This window comes from Pinus tabuliformis, chromosome 4_1 (assembly GCF_031772625.1).
Source record: "Pinus tabuliformis cultivar Carrire ecotype Pingquan chromosome 4_1, CPIR1, whole genome shotgun sequence".
Lineage (NCBI taxonomy): Eukaryota > Viridiplantae > Streptophyta > Pinopsida > Pinales > Pinaceae > Pinus > Pinus tabuliformis.
Window position 1 is genome coordinate 475,136,403 of NC_142303.1, and position 23,379 is coordinate 475,159,781.

Sequence of the window (23,379 nt, forward strand, 5' to 3'; positions counted from 1 at the left end):
TTGGGGTACTTCTTGGAGCTATGAGCGACCATAGGGTGAGTGGTTCACCTTTCCCTATGTTGTGCACTGTGTACAAGGTGAGTGGTTCACCTTCCCCTGTGATACCCCATGATGACGTGTGTAGGGTGAGTGGTCCACCTTCCCCTACTAGACACGTGTATAGGGTGAGTGGTTCGCCTTCCCCTACGATTGACATATGAATAGGATGAGTGGTTCACCTTCTCCTATGACATATGAGCAGGATGAGTGGTTCACCTTCTCCTGCTGATGCCCCAGCATACATCCTACCCATGTAGTCCGAGACTCATGGGAAGTACCCCTCATCTGCCCAATAAGTTGGGAAACGTGGATAGGGACCATAGCACTACCGATGGACGCATCATGTACTGTCATACTCCCTATGTCTAGGATGCATGGTGTTCAACAACTTGATCTGGGATCATTTGAGGTTTTAGCTCTGGACTAACTTTTGTCAGTGGAGAGTGGTAAGGTCTTGTGACCCACTCTCGATCGATTCTTCTTCATTATTACTTCATGGTTCAGCAGAGCAAAGATGAGATGATAGATATGCTACATGATGATTGGATGACATGATGTCGACAGACGGATTGGCAAGTACAATTCTCCCAATTTGAGAGGAAGTGTTAAAATTGGCAACTAGGGCCAAATTCCACCTTGGGACAACTCATTTGATGGAGATGATGATTGCATTGGACTCCTCTTTTCAAGAGGTCCAATAATGATATAAAGAGCATCTCATTCAGACAAGCAAAAATGTGATTTTGAATTTATGCCCTCACATGTGCAAATTGTTTAGGTCGACCTAATCATCATGTAGGCTCCAGAAGCCCAATGGACGTGTCTCTTCACCCACAACGAATTGTATAAATATAAGAGACCTCACACATCATTTGGCACATTCATCACTCACACATTCTTCTCTCTCTTCATCTAATTCGTTCATACAACATTGGGTAGCTTCTCTCTCTCACACGTGTGGCAAGGAGTGTGAGTTTCTGGGAAGAATTGCAGACTGAAATTTCAGAGCTTTGGGACAGGTTTTACCAGCGTTGACTGAGGACTTGATGACCGAGTTTGACTGTGTTTTTGGGTCAAAGGTTCAATTTTTCTAGGCCATATCTCTGGGCACAAAAACAGAGAAATTCTGGGTTGTTTGACCGCAGAAACATTACATTAGTTTTCTCTCTCCTTTGACTGAATTTGACCGAGCTGTTTTCGGCTGAATTTATCCTCCTGCTCAAGCCAAGTTTGACTAAGGAAGACCGAGTTGCTTTGAAGATGATTTGGTGTTGTTTTGACCAACGTTGACTTTCTGATTAGTGCTGAAGTTTGACTGCAGAAATTTATAGGGTTGTTTTGACTTTGTATTGGGCAAGTCAATTTGAATTTTGTACTCTCTGCTGAACTTTTTACTTAATAATAAGAAGAATTGATCAAAGGGTTTTCCCCACATTGGGATTTTTCCCTAGCATGCGCCAAATCTAGTGTCCTCTTGTCTTCTACATTTAATTTTATGTTCTATCTGGTTTTACTGTTAATGTGATAATTGTGATTGCTATTGAAATTGGAAATTGCTATTGGGCTAAGGAACATTGAAGTAAATTGTGCTAAGCATAGAACATACCGTTATTAACTAAAATTAACATTTTGAAACCTAGGGTTTCTTATTCCCTTACTCTTTTGCCAGCATTTAGATATCTTTTTACATCCCCATAGACTCCATCACTCAACAACTAGGCACTAACCTTGGCCACTTTGTTGGTCATCCATAAAACTTACACCAAAATATATTTTTCTCTTCTAAAATCTGATTTCAACCCTCAAGGATAAGCCAATAGCTAAAGCTAGGGCACAAATTTCAATTAGGGTTGAAGTCATTGACCTTTGGGAGGATTCAACACTTATCCAAGAGGTGGTTGCCTCAAAATCAACCCCTTTTAGTAGCTAATCCATCCATATTAGCTTTAATGTCTTGTGCCCTGGGTAGATTTTGCCCTAGAAAAACCCTTGTTTTCCCTAGGCTTCAACTTAGGGCTTATTGAAGGCTTCTTATTTGATAAATTGAAGGTAAGCATTGATTGGAAGCCTTTTCATGGCCTTGTGATCCTAGGTTGATCCATTTACTTCATTACTTCTCAAGCCCTAGGTCACTTTGTGCCCTAATTAGGCATATTGGAGGATACGAATTGCCCTATTGTGCTATCTAATCCTTGTTCTTAGGTAGATTTGTTCTCCTCAAGCCTATTTTGTCACCTTATCCCTTGTACTTGATAGATCCTTTAGGTGACCTACCAAAGGGAAGCCTCCCTAGTGGTGAAAGTCCACAAAAAAGCAGGAGGTAGTGGTTGTGGTGACAGTGAGCCACACCTCATAATGTTGTCCCTTGGTCTAGCTCTTACCCTGTGAGCTACCCTCACAATGCCTACTAGATTTTGAGGCAACACAACCCATATCCATCAATATAAGGAAGACATCCCACACATGCCTTACTAATTGGGGGTGTAACTTGTATTGCCTATTGCCTTGATATATATCGATGCAGTAAAGAAAATGGAATTAACCCCAAGTAATTAAGGAAACAATTGTTCCACCCTTAGCTTCTTTATTGTTGTTATTATTCATAAAGGTATATATAGTTGCCACTATGCCCTCCCTCTCCACATCTCACATAACAACACTATTATGAATGATGGAAAAGAAAACAACCACAACTTAATATATCATTGGCATGCACCTTCCTTGTATACATGGATGGATGACTTCCTTATTATATTAATTAGGGCTCTCTAACACTCTATTTCTCCAATATTGGAATGCATGAGAAAGAAAATCTCTAGTACTAATTGATTAGAACAACATGCATAGGAGGTGCTTCTCTTTATTCTTTAGGGAAGGAAGACAACATGCTATAATAGGCGGGGACAATGGAGGGAGGGAGAGTGATGGCATGTTTGTGTAGCATAGAGCAGAGTGGGCATCTCCTTCCTAACTTACTTATAGTAGCACCTTAAACAATATTTAGGGCCCCCCTACATGGCATTTGTTATTGGATTGGAAACCTTTATTTTCCACTCTTGGTTCATGATGGTATATGTATCAGTGCAATACCTATAGTTAGTGAGAGAGAGAGTTGACATGACATAAAGAGAAAAGAAAAGTGTGTTGCTCACCAACAAGACATCGGGTAAAGTGAGTGCCCAACAAAGCCCCTAGAAGGAAAGACCCAAGCCAAACCTAAGACTAATGAATCCCCCGAGGAAACCAATAAGGCTTCTTGACCTTGCTTTCCTTCCTTCATGGTTGCACAATCCCATGAAATCAAGCCCCATAGGATCCTCCAATCAATAATGGAAATTATACCAACTAGCTAGTGAGTTACCTACACCTTATCATGAAGGAAGCCAACATTTATTTCAATGTTCCTTCTCTCCCATCCCCACTAGCAACATCAATTTGATAAGGAAATACAACAGTGTAAAGGAATCAAAGAACTTCCTTACAATACACTAATGCTTGGAGGTTGAAGCCTTGCTTGCTAGGGGAAATGACCAATAGTCAAGGATGACAAGGATAGGGAGGGGAACAAATGCAACCTAACTCTCAACTTTGGCAAGTAGGGTGAGTTATCATTAAGCCTACCTTTTGGTCCATAACTAGTAGCTAACTTAACCCATCTTGTCCTTTGCCTATGTAACATCATTTAGTTACCTTATAGATGGATAGTGTTGGCATTGCAAGACCTACCCTCCAATATATGTTGCATAAAAGAGGATTGATTGTTTAAAACCTTCCTTGGGCCTTCCCAAGGATTAGTGAGCATTCAACAATAGGATATTTGATGATCTCACTTCGTATTGTCCCACTTCCTTTGTATTAGTCCTTATAACAACCATTCATAGAGGTAGGGGCATACCTTTGGCTAATATCCAGTGAGATTTCATGATGGCTAGACATCCTTCACTATCACCTTCAAGCTTGGGACTGATCAAGGGAACAGAAAGATATCAATGATATGAATAGAACCAAGTTGACAATTGGCTTAGTCACACTACAAATTATTTCTTGGGAATGGAACCCTTGCCTCTAAGGCACTTGTATTAGTATAATTTCTCTCTATCCCACATTTTTTGTTATGCATGTGTCTTTCTTTCCTTGGGCACTCCTTGCAATGATAGGAGGGTGGAGGGACTGTTGGACACCTAATCCTCAATGGATTAGTGTGGAAGCCGAATGGACAAAAGGAGTCCAAGAGACCTTGGGATGTGAAACCCAACGGTCACAACATGTACTATAAATGTAAATAATTTGTTAATAAAAATTGTATTGTCATGTTTTATCTTTACTATTTTTGTGGTTGCCCATGTGTGTTTAACATGGTATCAGAGCTGCAGGCGAATTTCTGCCCTGCTCAAATTTGAGCCACTAGTTGTGGCCTCTCTGTGCATGTCAGTTTTGCATTCCTGCGATAGAACTGTCATTATTGTGTGCATGCTGCAAACGGTCTGGCTGACCTCTCTCAGCTAAATTTGTGCTGGGTTTCTCTATCCTCTGTCTCAAAAAAAAAAAAAACGCACCTGCACTCCTACGTATTCTGCCCATGTTCTGCATTTCTGCAGCCTGACACATCAGCCTTCTGCCAGCACAAATTCCTGACTCTGAACAATGGCGATTCTCTGCGCATGAATGAATGGCTCCCTCAGTGTTCGGTTATATACCACTGTCCGTTGTCTAAACGCTTCTGTGCTACTCTGACAAAACGCTTATGTGCTACTGTGTAGTAACACCTATTATATCTAGTTTTTTATACCATTGTGTGCGCCATTCCACCATACGACTCTGCCCGGATACCACCTTTGTTTCTCTGCATCGCATACCAGCTCTATTGTTCTGCACGGTGGATCCCTCTGCGAGTTCTCTCATTTGTGGGCCCTTCTTCCGTTATATTGTGTTTCTATGTAAATCCAACCTCATCCACTCATGCGAGTTTTCTTCCACTAATGGAATTACTCCCTGTCCATTACATACTAAATGTTTGTTGGTTTGTTTTAATCCCACGCACCGGTTGCCTCCACACCATACTCTAGTTATAATACATATCACTTTCATACATGCCACCGTTGGTTGGTTAACTCCCGGTTTAATTGTTGCGGTATTGCAGACCTGAACCTTTATTGTGTTAATTCTGCAATAGCACAGTAAGTTTTAAACTGTGTTTCCAAGCCTGGACCCATATTAGCATTATACTACTTGGTATTTCTTCCTCATACCACCGTGCGATACTATCCTCCATCAACATCTAGTCAGTACACTTTGCATTCACATTATTCCACTGAATTTCATGACCGTCTCCTTCGCACTATTTTTGAGCTCATAAAAAGTTCGCAGTAACACTCAGAAACACCTCCACCACTCTCGAAAGTTTACTTACTAGTGTTGTTACCCAATACGTTGATGTCAAAGGAATTCAAAACAACGTTGTCAAAGGAATTCAAAATGTTCTAGACGTCCCTGTCTGCTCATATAATGTTCCTCCAAACGTCATATAGATTGGTGATACACTGCATTGTTTGATGATTCGCTGCGTTGTTGGGTGAATGGTGATGCTACGAGGTGTGTATGGTGATAGCACCATCTCTCGCAGGTCATGGCCTTGGAACAGTCGTTGTGAGTCTTTTGAGAAGTTTTGTAGCCGCTAGAGTGCGCTAAATATTTGTTTCATTCATGTACGCAGCAGAAATAGTAGAGTCAAAAAATAAAAAAAGATTTGGGCATTCCAAACATGTTCTCTTCTAGGACTTGCATGAAAACTTCCTCCTTTATTCAAGCATTGATTTGATTTGAAGACAATTGCAAACAACTTGTAAGACGATTTGGTCTTTTTATAGAGACATCGCTTCATCGTTGCATATTTTGAAAGTCTAGAAATATATATCAAAGCTACTCTATTGATTTCCAATTTCCATCGTCTCCAAAATATTTCAATGAGGTTCTTTTAGACATTTTATTGATAAATTCAAGGAGCAGTATCAGATAAAATTGCCTGAGACTGAAATCAACATCGGGAGCAACCTCCAGACTCCACACATTCAGACGAGCACTCGTGAAACAACTATTGAGCAGCCACAGGAAGAATAGCGAGGGCATCGTCCACACTGGCGAAACAAAACCGCTTTGTTGTTCGTTGGGAAGAATACATGAAGCTAAGGCATTTAATATTCTTGTCGAAACTGTGAGTACTTGTTACCGAGATTTGAAGAGGTCGTTGTTTATCCAAAGACCAGCGCTCCAGTCCGTCATACAATAACGAATGAATTCTTTGATCCATATGTACAGCAGTTCGATAGGCAAGTAATCAATAGTATATCTTGTCCAACTTTTGGACCAGTTAAATCTTTGACTGCATTCTTATGCCTGCTTCGTTTGCTCACCAGTTGTTGTAACGATTCCCTTAGCCACTGCTTATTGCTCGGCAGTTTTCCCTCTAGTCTAGTTGAGTTGCGTTATTACAATTTCAAGTTGGATGAGAAAGAATGTAACAATGAAGATCTATATCAACCATTTGTATTGAATCTAGCATTGAATAAGTTTCTCTGTCCCATCAAAGCTGGTAGCATTTCAAGTCAAGTTGATTACTCGTAGTTGGACGAATTGAGGTATTCTGAGGCAACATAAACACAAATTGAAGGACTGAACCTTTCTAGAAGCAGCAACCTGATATTCGGCCCTCCTAGGGCTGCACATCATAACAAGAGGACAGCCGAGTTCTCAACAGGAGTATCTAACCCATTGTGAGTTGTTTCAGACGTGTTGAGGACCGATACTACATTTCTGGGCTGCGGGTACCCTCAAGAAGGCAGTCGGGCCTATTGCAATTGCTCAAAGGTCTGTGGGTTAATATAGGGTTTGCAGGAGATCAGGGTAAAATTACAAATAGTAGAACTCAGTTAAATTTGGATTAATATTGGATCTGGTTTATTAAATCATTGACAGTTGCAAACAATACTCTACTTGGTAAAATGTTGGTTGTATACATTCCTTGTTTACTAGACAGCCAGCCCTATTTATTGTCGATTTGAGGAGAATCATATTGCTGTTAATAATCCTTAGATTATTCATGCATGTCTACTGTTACTATCGAATGATTTGTATATTACATAAAAAAAAGGTCTCTTATTACAGCAGGCAACATCAACTGAACCTGACTCTATTGACCAAAAGGGCAAACATTTCATCAGATGTATCAACATCTTAAAGAAAATTTCAAATCAACTTTGGAGAAAAAGGGTGACTAGATATTGTAAACGGGTGTTGCTCCTTCGTCATTGATCCATAGCTGTAATTAGTTTTTTAAACTGTAATTTTGACATTAGAGAAAATGACTCAAATTGGTGAAGTATTAGAGTTTTTGAAAACTCTTATACAATCTACTGTTGATGACACATTCCAAATCAGCAAAGGCTCTCTCTCAGAAATTCAGACATGTCTACAAAATGCACAAGAGAAGATAGAATTTTTACAGCTCGAAACTCAGCTACAGCAAGAAGAATTAAAACGGAGGAGTCATTCTGAACCTGTTTCTGTTCAGAACAATGAAGCAGACTCCCACAAACAGCAAGACAATATTGTTGAAGTTCATTCAGAACCAGTGCCCAATAAAGCAGCAGTTGTACATGCAGATGCAGAAACTCAGTCTGCACTTCCCAAGCCCATCATCAGACCTTGGGAACATTTGTCCACAACAAGCACAGAACCGGTCTTGGATATGAGAAGGACTTGTCCTTTCATATTCCAGACTACTCAAAGCCCATTCAGTTTCAGAGTGTTGGATTCATTCATGACATCTCACATTCAGCTGTTCCAGATTCTACCCCTCTTCCACAGCAACAACAACAACAACAAATCGTGAAATGCCAACACTGTGACCGAGTTGGCAATTTGAAAGATCACTGTTTTGATCTTCATCCATGTAAGCACTGTCATAAAACCAGCCATTCTTCACACAGATGCTTCAGAAACAAACGTCCTGCAAGAACAAAGATTCATCTTGGATGGATCGCTTCCTGGCAATGGGCATCAACAGCCAAGAAGATATTCCAAACACATGTCAGAACTTGTTCCAGAGTATTGAACAATCTTGCAGTTCCATCATCTCACCTTGTATCTGACAGGGGGGGAAATGATGGTCATCTACAAGCTTCAAAGTCACATCAAGCGAGCCTGAGCCACAACCTGCCATACCAGATTCAGAGTTGTAGCCAGAAACAAAGATGCCCATGAACATGCCTTCAGTTGGCAATCTGGGACACTTCCTCTAGCAGAAGACTTCAACTTCTTGCCAGTGTCAGAAGAATTCCAGAAACAAAATTGAGAACACTTCCTCTAGCAGAAGACTTCAGTTTCTTGCCAGTTTTGGAAGAGTTCCAGGAATTGCATTAAGCATTCCAGAGTTGTTGGTCATCCTTAAACCATCACAGGTTGAGACTTCCCTTTTCAGGTTGAAGTTCTCCCTTTTATGCGGGGTGAGACCTCCCTTTCATGGTTGAAGGTTTCCCTCTTCAAAACAATAGGAGCACTTCCTCTAGCAGAAAACTTCAGTTTCTTGCCAGTTTTGGAAGAGTTCCGGGAACTGCACTAAGCGTTCCAGTGTTGGTGGTCATCCTTAAACCACCGCCCTTTATACCAACATTTCAGAAAGCATATTCAGCCTAGTGCTGCCATGAATTTTTGCACATTTTGTATTACAGCGCTCTTCTTGGACTCATACATAACCCTTCGGATTAAGGGGGGAATGTTGGACACCTAATCCTCAATGGGTTAGTGTGGAAGCCGAATAGAGAAAAGGAGTCCAAGAGACCTTGGGATGTGAAACCCAACGGTCACAACATGTACTATAAATGTAAATCATTTGTTAATAAAAATTGTACTGTCATGTTTTATCTTTCCTATTTTTGTGGTTGCTCATGTGTGTTTAACATGGACAACAAGATTGACTCTCTTTGCTAGGGATTTATCACTTTCTATAGAAAGGATCAAGAAAAGAGATAGATTGGGCATATGTTTCACACAATTCCTTATGAGGCCAACCAAGCCTTACTATTTATTAAGGATAATCCACACCCAAATGTAATGCTATGTTGGACCAAGGCCCTACATCTAAGGATGGAAAGTAGGTAGGGGGTCCAAAGGTAATATTTTCATAATCTGCTTGGTTTATGCAACTATGATAGGTCAGGTAACTTCACTATTCCCAAGCCCCTCCACCCACTCTTGGCTAGGTATAGCATCTCCCAATCATCTAAAGAAATGATACAAGTCAATACATTATAAATCTTCGGTGTCTAGTTCTCATGAAATAAAGGGAAGGGTCAAACATTGTCTTCCACCTAAGTGAATGCACATATATAAGTGGGGATGAAAAGACTACATAAGAGAACAAAATGGGCATTTTTGGAGTTCAATGATTTCATTTTAAAGAATAAGGGCAGGAAGGGAGCCATTGATCATGAATTCAAAAAGGGTGGTCACTTTCTTTCTTTTCTCTAAGTGAATGAACTTCCTTTTAATTGTGAGTTAAACTCAATCAACATGAGTATGACTTGTCCACCTAACTATAAACAACCAAAAGCCACTTTCCTATAAATTCCTAGAAACTATTGTGCACATTTATAATTTTTGTACTTCACCAAGTTTTACTTGACCCAAGTCAAAATCTCAACTCTTCTTCCTTGGTGAGTTTTTCCTTGAGTTGATTCTAGTAACATTGGGGTGGAACCACATTTAGCACTAACAATTATGCAAAAACAATGAATTTAAATAATGCTAGCCAAGATTAAATATTTATGAAGTTCATCACTCTTCCCTTACATGGATGATTTAGCAGGCATGTCATTTGACAGATCATACTCTGAAATCTACATACTCTGAAATTTCCATAGTGAAAAGGCACACGATAAGGCTCATAAATTACAATGTTTGTTTATGTAAAAATGTATTGGATTTCCATGTGACTTTGACATATTAGAAAGTGTTATATAGATATGATAGCATCTTGTCTAGATATGTGTTCAATTTTCTAATCCACATGATTCAATTAGGATGTTGTGAATAGTTAAGAGATTAAAAAATTAGTAATAGGACCTAATGAATCTCCAAAGCATGTAGTAGAAGAACTAGTAGTTGATGAATTTTTCCTCATTAAGGGAAATCAAAATGCCATGGGGAGGAGACATATTAGAATATTCCAAAAATAGATGCAAAATAAGAAATCAATCAAGTAATAAAGTGATGCACAAGTTGAAAAAGTTTACAGTTAGCACAATGAATAAAAAGTAATGATTAACGAGAATGAAAAGTGTTTGGATGTGAATGATAAGAAATTGATCATGGTGGGATGATAATTTTCAAGGCATCATTGTCTTTAAATTCTATGAGCAAAATGAAATTGGTTGCTTTGAAATGATCTCATCTGCCCCCAATAAACAGGTATGCTAGCCAAAACTTCATATTGAAAAGACCTATATAAGTCCTCTAATTGAAATTTCCTTTTCTTTTTTAACCATGGGAAATTGATAAATCATCAGAGTGATTTGAGCTAGGCCTAGGATCAAACCAACTAGTTGCCTTTATAACCCAAGAGTATATGCAATAGCCCACAATCCAAATATAGCAATAACTTAGACTTAACAAGGGTTGAGATGCCCGAGGGGGGCCTCTACCCTTCTAGCATCATCACAAAAGGCCAAATGTCTCATCATGGATTGAACTTCGGTGGGGATCTCTAATTGAAAATTCAAAGTACCAAATTGATATAGATATCAATTACCTAAAATCTTCCTCTTTTATGCCAAATAAGTCATAAATGCTAGTAATTGAAATTTCCAAGTACCAAACCATTATAAATGTTAAGTACCCACAAATCTTGCTCATTTATGTCAAATAAGTCATAAATGCTATGAAAGTAGATAACACATGTATGCTCCTCATGAAAAGCAGTATTGTATATTAATCTCTAGAAGGAAAGAAGAGTTGAAACAAAGTACCACTATAAACCCTCATTTCTTAATGGCATGTCACACAACTATCTTCTAGGCACTTTGAAAGGCTGGAGGCCTTTCTTTATTGGAAGAGTTGGAAACTAGTGGGACGTCCTATCAAACTACTCTCACTCTCTCACTCCCGGGGTCTAGTAGAATTAAGATGGCCAACAAACAAAAATAAACACACAATTTTAAATAATTGAAATTTTTAGTATTGTCAAATGAAAGTTTTGTGTTCCTCGTTCTCTCAAATATATAATTGAGTAAATGCTTCATTAGATAGCATCCTATCTCATAGCGCTCATTGCAGTAAACAATACATTGCTCATAAAAGATATAATATTAGATAACACTTTCACTCGTTATAATTTGTGGAATTAATGTTCTGTTGTAATGGCGAATTTTGCAAGGTCGATTTTGGTACCAAGCTAATGTCATATTTCTTGGAAGAGTATTACATTGTATATATGTAGTTTGGACCAAGGAAGCAAAGAGAATATAAATCCCTCTTTCCATGATATGCCTACTATTCTTGAAGATCATGATGAAGGGGTGGAGCCACATCTAAACACTGCCAATTATGGAGTGACAACAAATTTCAGGGGCATTATCCATAAGAGAGGATCACTTACGGAAGGTTGGGATGGTCATAATTATTTTTGTATAATAGATATTTAGTAGGCATGCTGGTAATGGATCATAACTCTAGGTCTACATTAAGTATTGATTTTGCACACTAACATAATGATGTCAAGGTAAGAGACCTGAAAAATCTAAATATGATCCCAATGATTTCCATAAGATGGAAAGAAAATGATGTCCTAAAAAATATTTAGGAGAAATGCACCAAGAAATCAGAGAGAACTATAAAAATAGAAATGATCCAAAGTAAGAATACAAACAATATTGGGACCATAATCCAAGGTCTTTCCAAGTGGTCAATAATCAGTGTATAAGAAGATGCACCCAACCTAGACTTTTAATAGTGAAAAGGAAAACGATAAGGTTAAATAAAAAATTAATGAGTTTGGTCTATCAAAAAGCATGTTTTTTATTAAAAGAGTTTTTAAAGTATTCTAACGAAAAAATCACATTCCTCCAATCATAAGTGGTCCACTTGGCTAAAGCCTCATTAGCTCCAAATTATATGATTAAGTAAATGCTTCCACATATAATATCATACTCCAAACACAGTCTTTAGTGGTCCACTTGGCTAAAGCCTCATTAGCTCGAAATTACATGATTAAGTAAATGTTTCCTTATATAACATCATACTCCAAACACAAGAGTGCCAACCCATGCTACCTTACAAGTTAAGCAAGGCCATCAAGCCCCACCATTCCGTTATATTTAGCAGTTTTATAACACACGAGTGGTTAACTTTTGGGAGGTAATACTAACATGAGGGAATGGTTGGCATTTGGGAGGTTGATAATTATCTGAGAGAGTAGTTGTGTTGACGTGTGATATTGACTGGATTTGATGTCATTGCCACGTCCATTTGTATGGGCAGATGTCATTTTTGCATACGTCATATTGTTGTCCACCTAAGCCTTCACTAGCATTTTTGGAGAACGGAACCGGAAGTCAATCTGTTTAGAGGAAGACTTCGGAGGAATGGAGGCATAGGTCGAGAGAGGGGAGTCAGAGAGTTGGAAATTAGAAAAGGAGACTGGAAGGAGAGAGATTCAACCTATAATCACAATCAAATCATCTAGGAGGAGAACTCTGTGCCCTTTGATGAGGAGGCTCTTTTGCGGCCTGGGAGATGGGAAGAGAGTTATCATGAAATTTGTTGGGGTCTAGGTTAGACAATTACGGAATGCTACTTCCAAGACATCTCTCCTCTTTGTTTGGGGATTTTCATTTCCTGAAATAAACAGGACTATAATTTTGGGAATTTTCATTTCCTGAAATTAGCAGAGCGCTATAATTCAATCAAAACATGGAAATACCCTAATGCTTATCGGATTTTATTTCACTAACAGGAATAGAAGAAAAAAATATATAATCGATAAAAAATTGTGGAAGACCTTTTTCTCATATGATATATCATATGAGCAGGTGTACCTGTTCAGCTGAATATTCTTTAATTAGTCATTTTTTTCAAACTCTTTTGCAGTCTGCTATCGAATCACACGAGGTGAAAAGGATAAGGACGGTAATCAGGACAGTTGTTGGTCAGAGGAGATAGGCAATTCTGGAACGCTAGTTCCAGGGCCGTGAATACTACTACTGCCTACTTATATTTCTCAATTTCTCATTTCATGAGTTAAGGAGCTTTAAGATTTCAATCAAAAACATGAGAATACTAAAAAATCTACTAAATATAAAAATGCTGGAGTATTTTCTGTTTATATCCCATGTTTTCTGAAAATTTTCAATGCCTAAAGACCTGTTTTGTTTATATACTCTGTTTTATGTTTATACGAGTTCAGACTCGTTACACTCTGCAACCATGGGTAGAAGGCTTATGGTGGGTGTTGGGAAAGCTATAATGCCAAAGCCAATTCCAATGAGGCATACGAAGGCATGCGAAGTCGGGGCTAGGATAACCCATGAAAAGTCTTGCCACAAACTGAATATCCATTAACTAGAAAATTTTTAAAGCCATTTATCAATTTATAAAACCCATGAATAAATTAGTTTAAAAAACAACTTACCTATTTATTGACATTTGTATTTATAACCAACCATCTTTCGCTGAAACAGTCCCTTGCTATGGCAGCACCTCAGGGAAACCAATATTTACCTGGTCAACATCAGAAAACCAATATTTACCGACCATAATTGTTTCATAAACCTAAAATTGAGCCTCACCTTGAACAGTGACATGTTTAATAGGCGCATGACATTTACCTAAAAGCTGAGTTGATGGCATTTACCTAAAACCTGAGTGGAACCATTTGCCCCATTGCCAGATCTGTAGAAATTTTTGGCCACTAGGTCTATTGGGTGGAAGCAAAATCACTGTCACTACATTTTCCGCACCTTCAACAAATGAGATATTCCCGGTGTTAAATGTCATGTATGTATTCGGAATCTGTTGGAATCGAAACAGGCCAGACAATCTCCCTCTTCAATATTGTTTTCAATGCCTGACAATTGCCTCTGCAATGTCTTGCTTCTTGACAACCGCCAGAATTCCAAAATAGACAATCCAGATGTTATGCAAATAAACTATGTTGTTCAGTAAGGATTGTGCTGAGGAAGCTATTTATTACTTATACCCTAATTAAGGTCCGGACAGAGTACACGTTAATTACAAATGCTCCAAGCCTTCAGAAGAGGAATCAGAGCCCACAAGAGAAATCAGAGCCCATGGAAGTTCGTGCCCAGACATCTGTTGCAGTCTCCTCCTCTGTCCACAACTCATCTTCCTGTGAACCAATTATAATGCTCAACATCCCAGATTTGGCACCACTGCTACGGTTTTGAAATTGAAGAAATTGCTTCATTTGCGTTTAACTTTAAATAAGGATCCTTCCAACAAAGATTCTGTACCGTTAATGCAAACGTGGCAGACCAATTTCCTTCTTATCTCTACGACAGCCAAGGTTGCCAACCTTAATTTTGATATTGATCGATAGAAAGATGATATTTCACACAATAGAATGACATATCCACGCTTTTTGCTCTAATCCTATATCCGCCCGTACGGCGATGCTTTTTAGCAGGGAAAACAAAAATATGTTTTTTCCACAAGTTCATCTGATCCATCCACGCTTTTTGCTTTTTCCTACGAGTTCATCTGATCCGTCCAATCCAATGCTTTTTGCTCCAACCCTGTATCTCCCCGTACGTTTATCCTTTTTGGCAGGGAAAACAAAAATATCTGCGAAAATATTTTCCATGATGAATTTAGTGAAGTTCAGGTAATGTAAGTTATTCCAATTTAATTAATTATTTTCGAGGGGAAAAATCAAGTTTAATAAGTCATTATTTTTTCACATAATGTGGCCTTTCACAGGGTGGGCATGGTCACATAAACACTCAAATTAATCAGAAATATTATGTATTCTTTTAAACGGAAAATTATTTTGGTGAAATTCATCGTAACGTATCTAAGTGATAAGGACAATCTTATGGAACATAAAGCCATTTGAAACTTTTGGCATGTAATATAAAAACTACATTATATCCAATTTAGTGTAATAGATTGCCAAAGGAGATTGGAATTTTTTTTTCATTTTTTTTTTTATATATATATATTTTGTTTATTATTGTTATTTAAGGAAAATCGTGTGATTTGGAATTTTCAATTGATGTTTGATAAGAAAACAAGCTTTCACTCCTCCAAAATATCTTTTAGGTTCTAGACATTTAATTAATTATCTTACAAACAAACTCTTAGCCATATGAAAACAGTTCTAAAACATAGTCTATACCCTAATTATTATAATGCATTATATTTAAATATATAATTATTTTTTATATTTTTATTTTTTATCAATTTATGAAATGGAGATTAAAAACTTTTTTATAATATTTTTTTATTAAATTATTATATCATTATTATAAAATGTATATGTTTTAAATTAAATTTACTTATTGAATTATTTATTTTATTTTATTGTAATTTCCATATGATATAACCATTTCTTCTCATCTTAGTGTTTTATTGCTATGTGACTTGAACAAATGAATAAGTTAGAGATTTCCAGCATATTTGAATTAGGTTCAAATTACTGTGTTATAAAAAGTTGAATCTTGGAGTTGAAAATAAACAAAACAAACTAGTTCAAGTGATGATAGTTTATCTTTAAGAAGAGATGTGACAGCCGCATGCCTTCTAAATTGTGCTACAATGATGCTCATAGGTTTTTTTAATCATCAAGAAACATTGGAAGAGATGATACACCAAAAGCTTGTTGACCCCACTAGGGTTAGTTGGAACGATCGTAACTTTGGCATATGATCTTCGCTTTGGGTGCACAATACCTCGTTAGAAAGATCTATTTGAGGAAAACAATTTTTTACCACAATCAAAAGAGTTTTTCCCTTGTTGTTTTCCCATTTCTCCAAAAAACACCATTTAGGGCCTCAAAATGGCTCCGGAAGTTCAGAACCTGAAAAACTACCAAAAATAGAAAACTGTCTAAATAAGAAATGTTGGCGGTCCAAGTGGAAAGGCAGGTAGCCACCAATATCCTCCTGAATCATAAAAATGGAAGTGTTCATCATCAACTCAATAAAAACCCCAATTAACCTAAAATCCCATCAAATTCACTTATTCACTTCTCTTGGATCCCTAACTAACTTAAACACTAAAAACTTCCCCATAAAGACCCAAACTACTAGCTTAAATACTCTTTAGTTTCCCATGGAAAGCCAAACATCATGAATATATGAAATACTCATTAAAATTAAAATTCAGTGTCTACTTTCTCACATTTATTTATGATTAGTTGTTATAAAAATATTTAAAAATCTAGTAATTCTTTTTGAACGTCTGAAAAATCATATTAAATTTATTTAAAATGTTTCAAGACTTATTTGTTAAACTCATTTAAAATGTTTAAAAAATTATTTGTGAGAATTTATTATTTAATAACAAATTTATAATTTAATGAAAATCTAATTTGATATTTGGTTTAGCCACGAGTTTAAAATTATATATATATAATTTCCAGTTTTAAAAATAAAAAATTTAATATTAAATCAGTGATTAAATAATAATTAGTATAGTAATTGAAATTATTAAATCTCTTTGACATATTTTTAAATATTTAATATAGTTATTTAGTAAGAATTAATGGAAAAATATTTAATATAGTTATTTAGTAAGAATTAATGGAAAAATGGTAAATATATTATTTTATTATTTTTTAATTTAAATATCTTTTTAAAATAAAATAAAAATATTTAAAAATATAAATTAAAATATTTCCAATATTTATTATTAAATTTTTTATTAATTAAATATTTAAAACATAAATATCAAATTTAAAACATATATTTTTAATATAAATTATTATATCACATATTAAAAAAAAAATTATATATATAAAATAAATTATTAAAAATTATTTATAATATACTATCTTTTAAAAAATTATTTTCATATATACTTTTAAATGTTAAAAGAACTAAAAATAAAGCATAACTTTTTTTTTAAAAAATGAGGGGAGTAAGTCCCTCTTCAGAAGCATTATAGTAACCCCAGAACACAATTTACAATATATACAAAGTCTCGATGGTTACAATATCTACATAACTTTCCCTACGCACAACATAAATATCTTTGTCATGCCTTTTATATTAGAAAAATTATACACATTAAAGTAGCATTGCTTCGTTTCACCGTTCCCTGTTTTTTTTTTCCTTCACCTGAAAATATTACTTCAACAAATATAACAAAAAAGTACATTTCATTTTCCTGAGAAAGACTGGAATTTGTTCCCAGTCTTGTGCATCCTATATATACCATAGTGGTTCTGCATATCATATCATTTTATTAGAGGGTTTATAATTTATATCATTTTATTTTATTAGAAAGTTTATAATTCTATATCTTATTATCTAAATTTATGTAATTTTGCCAATAAAGAATAAATAAAAAGGGCAACCATGTATAAGTAGTGATTACATTAATATTAAAAGAAACACTGACTATTTAATATGCTTATATGTTAAAATTCTTGTATTCATTTTTTATATTCTGTAAAATTTATGAGGCTGTAATTCACCATTTCCTTTGTTATGTCACTGCCCTTTATTAGTGATTCTTTCTTATTAATTCTACAGTCATATAAAAATTAAATATTTGCTATAGTTTTTTTTGGAGGTTGGTACTAAATATTTGGCTTAGGTATGGTCGGTGCAATCAGCTTCATATCCCGAGGCTATTCCTCAGCCATCTGCCATCTGTCCTCGTGCATAATGATGGATTTTTTTGAAATAGACGTATTGACGTATTGTTTGATGTATTATGGTTGTTGCATGACATTACAGTTGTTTGATGTATTGTTTATAGACAATTTAGACTCTAGAGTAGTGCGAGCATTTAAAAAATTTCAGAGTTTGATAGATTACAGAACCCGATATAATAACCTGGAATTTAACATAATTTTGTTGAACTGATCTTAGAGGGCAACCAATATTTACGAGTCTATTTAGCAATAAATATGTGGGGCGGTATATACCACTATATTATCTAAATACATTATCTAACGGTACACATACACTGCCCAGCATATTAATGGCTGAATATGCCTTGCTATCTTCAACCGCTATAAATTTGTTGCATTAAATATGCTCCATGAGCTTTTAATAAGTCCTTCCGCGCAAGTTACATTACCTTCAAAGAATATGCAGGCTCCATTCGTCCATTTTCCTGTGTGGTTATTTTTTTTTTTGTATATGGCGTGCTTTGTACGCTACTTGTTTTTCGTGGCCTTCTGCGGGAAAAACCAGAACTTATCAATATGCAGGCTCCATTAGTCCATTTTCCTGTGTGTTTATTTTTGTTGTTGTATATGGAGCTCTTTGTGCACTCCCTGTTTTCCATAGCCTCATGCGAAAAAACTGGTTGCTTTAATTGAAACATAACTCATCAAATTTAAAGTCATTTGTTGCCAAAAAACTAGCCGCTTTAATTGAAACTGAACTCATCAAATTTAAAGTCATCTCCTGTGAAGCTGGTTGTCGTTATCATCTCGACTTCGTATCTATGGTTTCAGCGACTTTCTTATATTATTTTTTAAGTTTCAGTTTTCAAATCTTGGTGTTTGTTCGAAAATCCAACAAAAGTACTATACCAGATAAAACATATATGGATTGAATCTCGTTAATTTACAGGACTAGCGCAATCACATAGTAAATGTGGTTGATATAAGTTGAAAGCTTATATCAATCCTATGCACAAGGACATTATTAAAAATATTGTTAATTAAATAAATATTTATTAATATAAATATTGTTAATGATATATTATTAATTAATAAATCATTTTGTTCATAAATATTGTTATTTAATAAAGCATTTCATTCATTATTATTAATTAATATTGTTTATATTGTTATTAATTAATTAATAATGCATTATTAATAAATTATTTCAATAAAAACTAATTATTAATAAATTAATTAATTAACATTTAATTATTATTTTCATTCGTTATTAATTAATTCCACCCAACAGAGTAATATACTCAACAAAATAATTCAACCCAATGGATTAATATTATAAATATAAGCGATTAATAAACCGAAGGGATTAATACTAAAACCCAAGGGAGCAATATTAAACCCAAGGGATTAATATTATAAACCTTACGTATATAAACCCTAAGATAAATACTATAAACCCTAAAATAAACATGGTTGACTATGTTTTACCATGATTGATTTTCATATTAAAATAATATTGAGACAATCTTTGTCATAATACAACATCTGACCATTGTTGATTTTCATATTGAAATAATATTTGTCACAATGTTGCGTTGGACCATGGTTGTGCATGGTTCACTATCATTATAACTCCAATGGATTTATATTTAACCCTAGAATTAATATTATAAGTCTTCTAAATAATATTATACCCTAGGAATATGAACCCTTAGATTGATAAACCCAAGAAATTGGTATTATAAACTCAATGGATTAATTCTAAAACCCCAAGGTATTATAAACCCAAGGGATTAATATTATAAACCCAATGTATTTAAACCCTAAGATTAATTTTATAAACCTAAGGGATTAATATTATAAACCCAAGGTATATAAACCCTAAGATAAATATTATAATCCCAAGGGAATAATATTAAACCAAAGGATAAATATTATAAACCCAAGGTATATAAATCCTAAGAAAAGTATTATAAACCCTAAAATAAACATGGATGACCATGGTTGACCATGGTTGATTTTTATATTATAAACCCTAAAATAAACATGGTTGACCATGGTTGATTTTCATATTGAGACAATCTTTGTGAGAATCTGACGTTCAAACAAGGTTGACCATGATTGATTTTCATATTGAGACAATCCTTCTCACAATGCGACATTGAACCATGGTTGAACATGATTGATTTTAATGTCGAGGCAATCTTTGTCACAATGCGACATTGGAGCATGGTTGACCATGGTTGATTTTCATATTGAGACAATCTTTGTCATACTGCAACATTGGACCATGGTTGACCATGGGTTATAAACCCAAGGTCTATAAACCCTAAGATAAATATTATAAACCCTAAGATAAAACACGGTTGACATGGTTTACCATGGTTGATATTCATATTGACAAAAATTTTGTGACAATGGGACGTTGGACCATGGTTGACCACAGCTGATTTTCATATTAACAAAATCTTTGTCACAATGCAATGTTGGACTATGGTTGACCATGATTGATTTTCATATTGAGACAACCTTTCTCAAAATACGATGTTGGACAATGCTTGGCCATTGTTGATTTTCATATTGAGACAATCTTTGTCACAATGCGACGTTGGACCATGGTTGACCATGGATAACCATGTTGTCACAATGTGACGTTGGACCAAGAGACAATCTTTGTCACAATGTGACCATCATTATCGACCATGGTTGATTTTCATACTGAAACAATCTTTGTCATAGTCCAATGTTGGAACATGGTTGACCATGGATAGCCATGGTTGTCATAATGTGACGTTAGACTAAGAGACAATCTTTGTCACAATGTGACCATGGCCGATTTTCATATTCATACAATCTTTGTTAGAATGAAAAGTTAGAACATGGTTGGTCATGGTTGATTTTCATATTCAAACAATCCATGTCACAATGTGACATTGGACCATTGTTAACAATGATCGATTTTAATGTCAAGAAAACCTTTCTCACACTGCGACATTGGACCTCACCAATGGTAATAAACCCAAGGGATTAATACTAAAAACCCAAGGTATTAGTAGTATAAACCCTAGGTATATAAACCCTAACATAAATACCATAAACCCTAAAATAAACATGCTTGACCATGTTTTACCATGGTTGATTTTGATATTGAGACAATATTTGTGACAATGTGACATTAGACCATGGTTTACCATGGTTGACCATGGTTGATTTTCATATTAAGTCAAACTTTGTCACAATGTCACATTACACCATGGTTGTGCATGGTTGACCATGATTATAAACCCAAGGGATTTATATTAAACCCTAGGATTAATATTATAAACCTTATGAATAATATTATACCCTAGGAATATAAAGCCTTAGATTGATAAACTCAAGGATTAATTCTAAAACCCCAAGGTATTATAAACCAAAGGGAATAATATTAAACCCAAGTGATTAATATTATAAACTGAAGGTATATAAACCCAAAGATAGATATTATGAACCCAAAGGATTAATACTAAAAACCCAAGGGAATAATATTAAACCCAAGGGATAAATATTATAAACCCTAAAACAAACATGGTTGACAATGGTTGATTTTCATAGTGACAAAATCTTTGTGACAATGCGGCGTTGGACCATGGTTAACCATAACTGATTTTCATGTTGACAAAATCTTTGTGACAATGCAATGTTGGACTATGGTTGACGATGATTGATTTTCATATTGAAAACAACATTTCTCAAAATGTGACGTTGGACAATGGTTGACCATTGTTTATTTTCATATTAAGACAATCTTTGTCACAATGCGACATTGGACCATGGTTGACCATGTTCTCACAATGTGATGTTGGACCAAGAGATAATCTTTGGCATAATGTGAGCATGGTTATTGACCATGGTTGATTTTCATATTGAAAGAATCTTTGTTAGAATGTGACGTTGGAACATGGTTGACCATGGATGGCCATGGTTGTCACAATGTGACGTTGGACCAAGAGACAATCTTTGTCACAATGTGACCATGGTTATTCACCATGGTTGACCATGGTCGATTTCCATATTGAGACAATCTTTGTGAGAATGCAACGTTGGACCAAGAGACAATCTTTGTCACAATGTGACCATGGTTATTCACCATGGTTGACCATGGTCCATTTCCATATTGAGACAATCTTTGTCAGAATGAAACGTTGGAACATGCTTGACCATGGTTGATTTTCATATTGAGACAATCCTTGTCACAATGCGACATTGGACCATGGTTGACCATGATTGATTTTAATGTCGAGACAACCTTTCTCACACTGCGACGTTGGACCTCACCAACAGTAATAAACCCAATGGATTAATACTAAAAACCCAAGGGAGTTATATTAAACCGAAGGGATTAATATTATAAACCCTAGGTATATAAACCCTAACATAAATACCATAAACCCTAAAATAAACATGCTTGACCATGTTTTACCATGGTTGATTTTGATATGGAGACAATATTTGTGATAATGTGATATTAGACCATGGTTTACCATGGTTGATTTTCATATTGATTCAAACTTTGTCACAATGTGACATTGCATTATGGTTGTGCATAGTTGACCATGATTATAAACTCAAGGGATTTATATTAAACCCTAGGATTAATATTATAAACCTTATGAATAATATTATACCCTAGGAATAAAAACCCAAGGGATTAATTCTAATAGCCCAAGGTATTATAAACCAAAGGGAATAATATTAAACCCAGGGGATTATTATTACACACCCAAGGTATATAAACCCTATGATATATATTATAAACACAAGGGATTAATACTAAAAACCCAAGGGATTATAAACTCAAGGCAATAATATTAAACCCAAGGGGTAAATATTATAAACCCCAAAATAAACATGGTTGACCATGGTTGATTTTCATATTGATAATGTGGATTATAAACCCAAGGGATTTATATTAAAGCCAAGGATTAATAATATAAACCTATCAATAATATTATACCCTAGGGATATGAACCCTTAGATTAATAAACCCAAGGGATTGATATTATTGATATTATAGTTGACCATGGTTGATTTTCATATTAAGACAATCGTTGTCACAATGCGACGTTGGACGATTGTTTACCATGGTTGACCATGATTGAGCATGGTTGAGCATGGTTGATTTTCATAGTGAGACAATCTTTGTCATAATGTGACGTTGGACAATGGTTGACACAATGTGGCGTTGAACAATCAAATAATCTTTGTCATAATGTGACGATGGTTATTAATAATCATTGACCATGATTGACAATGGTTGATTTTCAAACTAAGACAATATTTGTCACAATGCGACATTGGACCATAGTTGACCATGGTTGAAAATGATTAACCATGCTTGACCTTGGTTGATGATGGTTGAACATGGTTGATTTTTACATTGAGACAATCTTTGTCACAATGTGATATTTGACCACAATTGACCATAATTG

The 23,379-nt window shown here is 35.4% G+C and overlaps 1 long non-coding RNA gene across 1 annotated transcript in view; it reads right to left on the bottom strand.

Annotated features, from left to right (window-relative positions):
• Positions 1 to 14,642, bottom strand: part of LOC149176537 (uncharacterized) — a 244,519-nt gene extending 229,877 nt beyond the window's left edge. Inside the window, exons 1-2 of the long non-coding RNA XR_016258653.1 lie at positions 13,943 to 14,642; positions 13,721 to 13,809 (exon numbers count right to left, since the gene is read on the bottom strand). This is a non-coding gene — a long non-coding RNA (uncharacterized LOC149176537). The remainder of the gene's footprint in view (positions 1 to 13,720; positions 13,810 to 13,942) is intronic.
• Positions 14,643 to 23,379: the final 8,737 nt, after the last annotated feature.